The sequence below is a fragment of the Pecten maximus genome, chromosome 9 (assembly GCF_902652985.1).
Source record: "Pecten maximus chromosome 9, xPecMax1.1, whole genome shotgun sequence".
Taxonomy (NCBI): domain Eukaryota; kingdom Metazoa; phylum Mollusca; class Bivalvia; order Pectinida; family Pectinidae; genus Pecten; species Pecten maximus.
In genome coordinates this window covers 37,210,149-37,221,235 of record NC_047023.1, presented here as the reverse complement: position 1 = coordinate 37,221,235, position 11,087 = coordinate 37,210,149, and positions in this window count along the sequence as shown.

The following is an 11,087-nucleotide window of genomic DNA, read 5'->3' as shown; positions in this document are numbered from 1 at the left end:
CTGAAGAAAATCTCGCATACAAGATTTTGAAGTGCAATCATGAGTACTAGTTTGTACATATTGTACATTAATGTACATATTTTTAACAGAATTTTCAAAAATAAATAAATGTCAGTTCATCTTCTGCTGATTTTCTTTACCTTATCTTAAGTGTTGTCTTACCTTATGCCTTGTATATATATAATTAGCTATCAACTAAGTAATCTAAAATGACTTACCAAAGACTTTAGCACCCATCCTACAAAGTCTGATCATATCGGTGCACTGCACTTCTGTCACATCAGCAACGGCCTATAAACACCAAGAAATATTTAAATTCACTCTCAAAATAAGCATGGATTAAGCTGGTAAGATTAAAGTCATTGATACACAAATATGACTTTTATATAAAATCTTAAAAGTACATCTCACTTCTCCCTGTCATGACCTCACAGGGGGACACATGTAAATTTTCCTCCCACAAAAGTGCAACCATTTTGTTAAAATGAAGCCTCTGTGAATAACAGAAGCATTCACTCTGACTAAACTTGTAGAAGGTATGAAATTTTTGGCACACAACCTTGAGATGCATATATGTGGACAATATACCATTAGAAACTTTGACTCCGTTCTCGACTACAGATCTGGACTTGCCTTCGAGTGTTTGAGTAACAAAACAAAATATGACTGCCCTTTACAGACCATATATAGGCTTCATAACAGACACTGTTGAAATTTGACTTGAATGACAGGTACCATTGTAAGTAAAGAGAACATTGGTCCTGGTAAATATGCAGTATTCAGCTAACAGTACGTTGATACATGTACCTTTAATAATCTGAAAATTGGGCACAAGTCTATTAACTTGAGTCGGTAATGGGTTTTGAAAAGCATTGTGCTGTGTTTAATCTGTAAACCCAACTTATAATGAGACTTTTTAACAAAGGCACAAGCTTTTCTTGTAGCAAGACTTTTATTATCAAACAACATCTTATGTCAACTCACGACTAGATACCGTTGTAGAAGAATAATAATTAAGACATCAAGTTCAAAGTCAAATGTTTAAATTAGTTCTTTTTATTTCATGTCTTCCATGCATAGAAAATACAGATATATACATGTAGTATAGATAATTTTCTCTTTTTAAATCCTTGAATCTTCTACATGGAATCACTCAGAGAGGAAGACAAGATAAAACAAGTGGTCAAGTGATTTATACATGTTTTATCTAGTTCTGCTGTCAGAATGTTTAACAGAAATTATTATCTGACCATTCAATATATTGGCCAAATATATTGGTAGAAAAATATGAAATAATGCTGGACAAACTTGTACAGTGGCAGTTCTTGACTTTTAAATAACAGTCACATAATACATTTTACTTTCTTTTCTAATGGTTTTTGTGTGTGAAATATTATAATTTGTCCTTTGTCAGCTAGGGTGTGTAATATGAGACAACATGGTTATTCTACTCCCTGTATTTCTAATTTGCTGTTTCATTTTTTCCATGAACAGTTAGCTAATATTTCACAAAATAACAATGGCATCCTTGTAATTACATGTACATGACAAACAAACAAACAAACAAACAGGAATGTTTATACAAGAAATACTTACCCAGGTAATCACTAATGTATGAATCCCAAATGGACCCAATTTTCCACAGATAAAATATTGATGTCCCTGCCACATTACAGATTTTCATAATATTACAAAATGGATTGGATATGATTGATATCTAAAGCAGATGAATGTGCCACCAAACCATGCATACCTGTGGATTTATATACTACAGTATATATCATGTATATATCAAGCCTGATAAGATTTTATAACCAGATACTGAGAGCCAGGTGGATGTAAAGAACAATTAGGTCTACATTATATACCCAAACGACACATCGGACATGTACATTCCAGAGCCCTGAAATCGACCCCAAACAAAACAAGCATTATCTCTAATCCAGTCATTTGTACTCTCAACAACAACACACCCAATGTACAGACTTTCTGGTGAGAGGCACAGGTAAACACATCAATCACAGGCAACTGGCCCGGTATACCTATTTAACAGAAATTTTGGGCCTATTAAAGATCTATCAACAGTTGCAAGTTTGATCTGGACTGACACGCTCTGGGGCAACCAGGTATACAAAATGTAGCTTCTACTGATTTTACAGGTAGTTACATCTTACACAGGCACAAATTCTCCACCCAGGATACCCAATACACATCAGACCGTGGGGCTGTGAATTTGCAATAAAGTCTCAAGACTGGTCCAATCTCTTTAGAATAGTAAAATTATAAATAAAAGTGATCTTTGTTGTCTTGTTATCTTCGATTTTTCGGTTTCAAAAAGTTTAAAACAAGTGGAAGATAATCATAAATGATTTACACTGATGTTAAGCTTCTCTGTCCATAAAACAATTTAATTTTTTCAGAAGAAATGCAAGGGAATTGTAATGTAAGTAATAAACGTTTGAAGTTTCAACACAAATCTGATATATAAACTTGTAAGTTCACTGAGAAAGTTGCATCCAATATTTTTTTCTATCTGACCTTCTTCATGACCATGATAAATCAGACAGAAACTGCAGTCATGTATGCTCTTTATATACGGTATATATATATATGCCATACCTATCAATTACAAATAGTTAAACATAGAGTAATTAAATACATAGTTTGTGTACAGTTGTACATTTACCCTAACCAACCTCAATAATTAACAAGCCTAAAACTAAATCCACAAGGGCCATAACTCTTGTAATTACTGGGTATGTACAGAATTGTTACATTTCCAATTAACCTAAAGTGATGTATTTATTTTTAGATAGTTAAAAATTTCTTTATGCGATGCATTTTCTTACATAAAATGTGTCATATACTGCAGATAAGAACACATGCCTATATTTATTTACTTTTAACTTTAAATACATGCTGTATCACTCTTGTACCGTTATGTCAATAAATCATTTTTTGATTCATCAAGTAAAATTTACAAGTTCTTTATTACTTTAAGTCAGCTGACTTATCAGTTATAACATATATACAGAACAACATAATACAAAGACAACAACAGTTATACACGCGTACGCACACACTCGCACACACCGCCACCGCCACACACACACACACACACCGCCACACACACCATCACATACAGTGGAGAGTAAACACTAAGTCGCAGTAATCAGCTCAGATCTCCTTTTGTTTGCTTGTAACAAATACTTGCCAAGATTTCTTATTTCCGACAAATTCTCACACGTAAGAAGTTGAATTAATTTATACATGCTTGGATGTCTTGCATAATATTTCTTAATCAATTTTATCCTTATGTCAATATAACAGGGGCATTTCAAAATGAAATGGAACTCATCTTCGACATCATTCAAGTCACATAATGTACATAATCTGTTTTGTCTTTCGATTCTGTTATATCTGCCACACTCGATATTTAGCTTATGTGCAGACAATCGAATTTTACATATTTGCTTTAAATAAATTATATTTACAGATTTTGATAAGTAATACTGGAGACCAAAGTTACACACATATTGGTACAATGCTCCTTTCGGAGAAGATTTAATTTTTTCACAACATTCTTGTCTAAATATGTCACAAAGACGTTCTTTTATAATATAAAAAGTGTTATTACTTACACTGGAAGATTCCCACACATTTCCAAGACCAATTCTGTATAATTCTTGTTTTACACTCATTAACCATATGTCATTATTACAAAGCATATCGTCATAGCATGACCTAAGTATACAATTTTCTACATTTCTCAGTTTTATCCAATATTTGAATATTCGAAATTTTCTAATAATTTGTAAGGGATATCTTCCCAGTTCATAATACACCATAACATTACTAGTTTTATTATGTAATCCTAGTATTTGCTTGCAGAATCTCACATGCAGTTTTTCAATATCCGGAGCGGTATGGAAGCCCCAAACTTCTGCTCCATAATTTAAAACACTATTTACATAAGTATCAAATACTGCTAATTTTGTTTCAATATTAAAATAATTTTTCCTACAAACATTTAAAAGTGCAAACAATGCTTTTCTCCCCTGGTCAGCAACTTGCTTCTGAGTTTGTTTGAATTTCCCGTTAAAATTTAATAGCACACCCAGGTAATTAAATTGGTCGACAACATCCAATCTATTTCCTTCGTATGTCCATATTTCATTCCCTCTTAGTATCCCTCCATTTCTAAACACGACAATTTTAGTTTTCCCAGTATTTACCGTCAAATCCCATTTTTTTGTGTACTTGGCAAGAGAGTTTAACATTGTTTGCAAACCCTCTGGTGTTTCAGATATAATCACCATATCGTCAGCATACATAAGTAAAAACATGTTTATATCTTGTATTTCAATAGATGGGCAATTATCTACTATAAATTGCATTTCACAATCATTAACATATATAGCAAACAAAAGGGGTGATAATATTTCCCCCTGAAATAATCCGTTATCTATCTCAAAAAAATCTGATAGAATACCATTATATTTAACACAACATTTCACATTTTTATATAATGATCTTATAACTTTAAGAAGTTTTCCTTCTACACCTTCCTTTATCATTTTATACCATAGATTCTGTCTGTTGATAAAATCAAATGCTTTTGTATAATCTATAAAACAACAATAGAGACGTTTTTTCTTTTTTAACGTACGATTAACTAAAGACTGTAAAGCAAAAATGGCGTCTACAGTAGAAGAGTTTTTCCTAAATCCAAACTGGGCGTCTGTTACTTTATTATATTTCATTTCGAACGATACAAGTCTTTCATTTATAATAGCAGTAAAAAGTTTACCCGCACAACTTAATAAGGTAATTCCCCTATAGTTATCTGTGTTATTAACGTCACCTTTTTTAAAAACGGGAACTATATTACCAAGTGACCACGTAAAATTTACAAACACCAGGTACTACATACCTTGACCTTAAATGTGTCAAAACTCCTACAGAGAATTTGAGGTGTTCAGTTTTAAAGTTTAGTTCAATGACCGATTTAGAACTTGTGATTTATGACAGTCTTTATGACACAATCAGTGGTATTGAAACTTTTTAAAATACCTTTTAGTATTCCTACCATCAAATTATGTAGAATAAAATTATAAAAGAATTGTGATGATCCATTATGTCATTAAGGTACCAATGCTGTTGTTTTTACTTCTGTAAAGATTAAATTAATCCTGAGAACTTTGTCTGATTAGAAACTAGTGAAAGTAACATTTTTCCTTTGGAACAGAATTTTATTAATGAGTTTATACGTAACCATCTTTGTCATCAGGAAATGTGCTACAGAGCAATGCCTTATGTTTAGTTAATTTGGTGCATATACTCATTTATGTTAAACTACCACCAGATATAATTTTCGTGCTATAAAAATATCAATGATGAATGCGCTCGTTACTATTTTACTTCAACTAAATTAGTAAAGTTTATGTGAAAGAGATTAATTAAAGCCTTACCTAACAAGTATTTATATTTCATTTTGTATCACTTCTGTCACATTAGGAATAACACATAATTTGTTACCATATATAAAATGTTATAGAGATATTAGAATACTTATTTTACAAGTGGGGACAATGTCAGGAAGGAGTTTGGATAAGAGAAAGTCTGGATATCTGGTATTTGGATTTATACAACTTCTGTGTTCTATAGTATGTTTAATTTTGTATCACTACTTATAAGAGCAGAAGAGAATTGTTTATTACTAAAATTGATAGTTCGACCAGAATGACCTGTTACAAGTGTTAAACTATGATAAGCATATAAATTGCAGATGCCAGACGAGTCAATAATCATATAGAGAAAATAGGTGCATAATTGGCACATTGAGAGTTTGATACAGAATCCAAGCTCATTATGCAATATTGCATTGATTTTTTTTGGTCAATGAAGTTACTCCACAATGTGTATATTTGTTGTTTGCACTGAAACATCAATTAACAGGTTGACATACCTATGCACAAATAGAATCACTTTCTTTGAATATTCCACAAAAAGGTCAACACAACAGGTCATTCTGGTAAGACTATTCTACAGATAAAGTAGCCTAGCAAATAAACCTAAACAAATCTAACCCAAGCCTTTTATAACTTGATGCTAAATCCTCCATATGAAAGTTATCTCTGATAGCCTTTGACCAAGCAATAGACTCGCTGCCTCAGACTTATCTTTTAGACAAGAGTAGGTTAAATGTGAATTTATTTCTATCTATAAAAGTTATGACTTTGTGCTGTCATATAGTAAACTTAAACTTACGTGCCGATATCCAAAAATCTCCTAGAACTTGTCACTTGATACAGTATTGCTTTTTATTAGGGCACTTGAAAATCTACTTTATAACCTATGTCTACAGGATAGACAGGTACAACCTAGGTCATATGGTTAAGCTTGTTTAAATTCAAACTGGGGAAACATTTTACCTTGTCCATAGGTAATTTTAATAGAGATTTCTTCCCACAAACTATTTACATTTCAGTTTTTACTACAAAATGTCTGGTTTGAATTTTTTTGTTTATTTTCAAATCCTAAAAGCCTATTTGTTAATTTATCATGAATATTTATGAAGTTAAATGTCCTTAACTTCTGAATCAGTAAGATTTCAAAGGAAGAAAAGTAAATCCTTTTCAGAGAATTTTGTAACAACACGAATCCTTCACATGTACATGTTTATATTTAAATAAACTCTATTGACAAACTGTGTAAACTTAAAACAAGCAGGAACAAACATGCTGATCTGGTAATTATGTTAAGTAATAACTTTCTTTGACTTTTAACTATCTTACCTGAAACTGGTTGTTTAACATACATCATACCAGGAACCTACCGTATACAAGCCTATCTTCAGAGTGATATTACCAAAAAACTCCATTTCGTATGCTTCTGATTCAATTGTACATTTCTACTTATACAAATAAGGATTTTTAATTCTATCGATAGCAATTATAATCTATGGATTCTATAAAACAATACGATTTTAGTAGTATCTAATGGAAGACAATTCAGCACCACAAGGGTTAATTAAAGATATAATCTTATTACTATTAGAATAATGTAGTACATATAATTAATCTTATTGTGATTATAATTGATTATATTCAGTTGATGTATAATGCATTGTACTTACTAAAGCTGTAAGAAGTTTTGTACATTTAATGATTAGAGGCTATCATACTTTTTTAATTGCTGAAATGTCATACCCTGATATATTGATAACTTTTACAAGTGACACAAATCAAGAAAAAAAAACCATTGCATTATTAAAGAAGAGAAACAAAAAACATATTGCCACTATCATTCACTACTTTATATAATGTTACCGGGTAGGCGGTACATATTATCAGAGTAGTATTGATACATTAAATTCCCACTATATACTGAGTTTACTACATACTCATAATTGTATTTTTAAAAATAGAATATGATGAACAAGAAACTTTAAACAGCTGAATTATATATATATGCTATAGGGACCACTTTAGTTTTAAGTTACACTAGCCATAAAGATCAGTCTGTTTACTTAGCATCTTTATCAATTCCTTGTTGATAAACTCAAGGGCTGAAGTGTCAGCATGGAAATATTTCATATTGAATGTATGCTGTAAAATAATCCTCTGTGTCAATACCTATGGCGATTAATGTACATGGGAGCTCACTAAGTTATTCCAACATTTCCTTCCATATCAGAACAGCCACGCCATGATATATCTTTAAGTAAAATTAAGCATTCCTAAATATACTGTCGATAAGTTAAAAAATTAGTGCACAAGGTCCTTCATTTCAATAACGAAAAATGTTTCAATCAATTACATGCAAGTGATCATTCTGACAGATTTTAAATTTAAAGAATACAGCGATTAATTGGAGTATCAGAGGTGTATAATTTCAAATACAACCACAGACACATATGTAACAGAAGTGAACATTCAATAGAAAAAAACAAAAACAACAGATGTTGGGCTTTATGAACAAATTATGTATTAACAGTATTATATAATGTTTTACCATCAAAGCAAGATGCAACGATCTAATGTTGGTAGCAGTGTTATTTCTACAAGATATTTACTACAGGAAATGCTTGCTTGTATTTGAAAAATAATGTGATAATTCTAGATGCCAATGCCTATAACTGGGATATTCTATGACCACACATGGGTTTATCCACAAGTGCCTGTCTCATTTATATGTACTCTTATATGTTATTATTTTATAAAACGAGTCAGGCACCTGTAGTTTATCATTGGATGATTACTTAATCTGAAACATTTTACTGTCGTGTACTATAGCATAAGTCCTGAAAACATAAAATTGTATACACCTGTAGACATAAAAAGGCTTGTATTTAAGTGGGACAAAGACTTGAAGGTGTGAGAATTAAGTTAAAAGTGGAGCATATGAATTCAAGTCACATTACTAGCTCTGACTAGCAGGAATTAGCTTAGTGGATAGGATGTTTGCCTTGAGAGCAAAAAGTCACTAGTTCAAGACCCAGCGCTAGCGTGGACAGTGTATTTTTCATTAATTTCTTCTACCTATTACAATTGTACATGGATTGGCTAAAAATGTACAGACTGTTAAGGGATGATTATCATCGTCGATCCATGATAGTGTCTGGGTTTCATTGGGAAAACCCATGCATGTTCAAAATAAATAAACCCAATTGCAATGGATATAGGGGCTTTGCAATGGAGCTCAGGGTTCTGCAAGCTCCCAATTATACAGTAGGGCCTATAAAACCCAATAACTGTTTCTTCAATGTATCTTATATTATTAATAAAAAGTTACATAGAACATGGCATCTATAAATCAATAACTGATAACAAACCAATAAAACCATATATTATCGACCTAGCCCATGAATAATTGATCACGAAATTTGCATGACAATTTGTCAATTACAAAAGCGATATTGTTTTCTCATATTGATTTCATATTAAATATAGATCAATATTTTACAATTTAATTTCACACGACACAGCTGTGATCATGAAAATATCACGCTATCAATAATGTCAATTTAATTAATAGGCTTGTTGAGAACATGTATTGCATGAGAAACATTTAATGAGCCACCGATACATGTACAAGTAATTATTTCTTTGCCTCGGGCCCAGGTAATGTTTTGATAGGAGCGAGTGAGGTCGTGCACCGACTTGTCACCATCATCAAATACAGTGTTTAAAAGACAAATACGCTACAAATTATTGTCTCATCACAATAATTCGAATATGAAAATGCTTTAGAATCACTCACATTGTTCCCACCAATTAAAAGTCTACATTGTATACTTACGAGGCATATCCTGATGGAAACGGCGCACAAAACATACTTGCAGACAACCGGAAATATTTCAAAGATGCCGCATTGCGACTGCGCTTTGATCGATTCAGGGGAAATAATCCATGGACAAAAATGCAAAATAGGTCGAACAGCACCAAAATATCCTCATGCGTAAGGTAGCACCATACTTTTGAAAAGATATGTATTTTTTTTCCTAACTAGTCTTATTCCGTAGATTTTAAAAACAGAAAGTGAAAAAGTCATCAACCTACTTGATCAGATATTTATGTGAGCTTGAAACCAGCTACATTTCTTTATTTCCCCAAAATAAAGCAAAAATTAAAAATTCACATAATCTGCATGTGTAATGTTCTGTTGAGACTATTCATACTACGTACAATATTGCAACTATACTCCAGGTTTGGTTGGAATACTATCAATACTTTTGATACTTAATACAAAACTTTTAAAGGCTATTCCCAGCATCCTTGATTTTCAGAGTCAAAGAATTCTTTCTGTATTTCAGTTTAATTACATTTATTTAAATCAGCATCAAGATTATTTTTCTTTTAATGTACACTTTATTAGTGTGTTTTCTGAAAATGTTTACTCTTTGCTACATTAGCATATAATATGTACATTACACTTCTCTATTAGTGTTTTAATTAAATCTTAGTAACACGTGTCTATGATATACTGGTGTTTATTATAGATCTATAAATCTGTGATGTAAGTTATATCTATATCTGTGATTGTAACTATCTAGCTAGTACTGTGATATATTTATTTGTTGTTTGAATATATGATCCGTTTTAATTCATGTTTGTCGAAAGAACTTTCGAGCTTATGTTGCTATTTAAACTATATGCTAGTAAATTTGGTTAAAGTTTGACTTATTCTTTTTGAGCAACAGATTTCAAATCAAAACTTTAAAGTGAAATGTTGACGACACTGGTGTGAAAGTATCAGGTAACACCAGCATATAGTCTTGTTTTGAGACTTTGTTGCAAGACAAAAAATGTTTTTGTTTATCATTTTGACATTTCTGAAGCATATTAATTCTGAATTAAATCTTAAGCAGTGTTTTATTCTTTTTTATCAATCTATAGTTGAAAGATTTTGATAACGGACACATTCACTACAATGTAAAAATTCATTACGAGCTAGCTGTTGTCTAGTAAGGCTATTCAGCAGTATAAGCACACATTGAATGTACCAAATTACACATATAATTTAGCATGACCTTTTTTGACTTGGTGACTGGATATCAAATAGCTGCACTAGGTTTCTATTCAAATGAAGAATTTGCCTGAAAATGTCCTAACAATTCTACCTACCAGTGAAAAGAAGTAAATTTGACCTTTCTTGCCTTCACTTTGGTGATCTTGACCTTTAGTCATGTAAAGTTTTCTGGTCAAAAATTTGTGCTGTATAGCAACCGCAAGTCAAACTATACTGGTATTAATGGCAACATAACCCTTGACCTTCACGTCAGATGTCTAAACACAAACTCATCCAAGATATTGTAGGATCATGACATCATAAAATGAGCCCAGTAGAACATTGACCAGAAATTGTTTATAGACAGATGGCCATGATACCATAATAAAACCCATTACAGGCAGGCATATATAACAAAATCACATATCATGATAAATCATTTATAATATTTTTATTATTTTAAAACAAAAGGATATTTTTTTCTTTCAAATATTATACAATATATTCAGATTTCAAATCAACTAGTTCTATGTATAGCACTTCCTGACAAATTTTCAAGCATTTTCTCTTTCCTT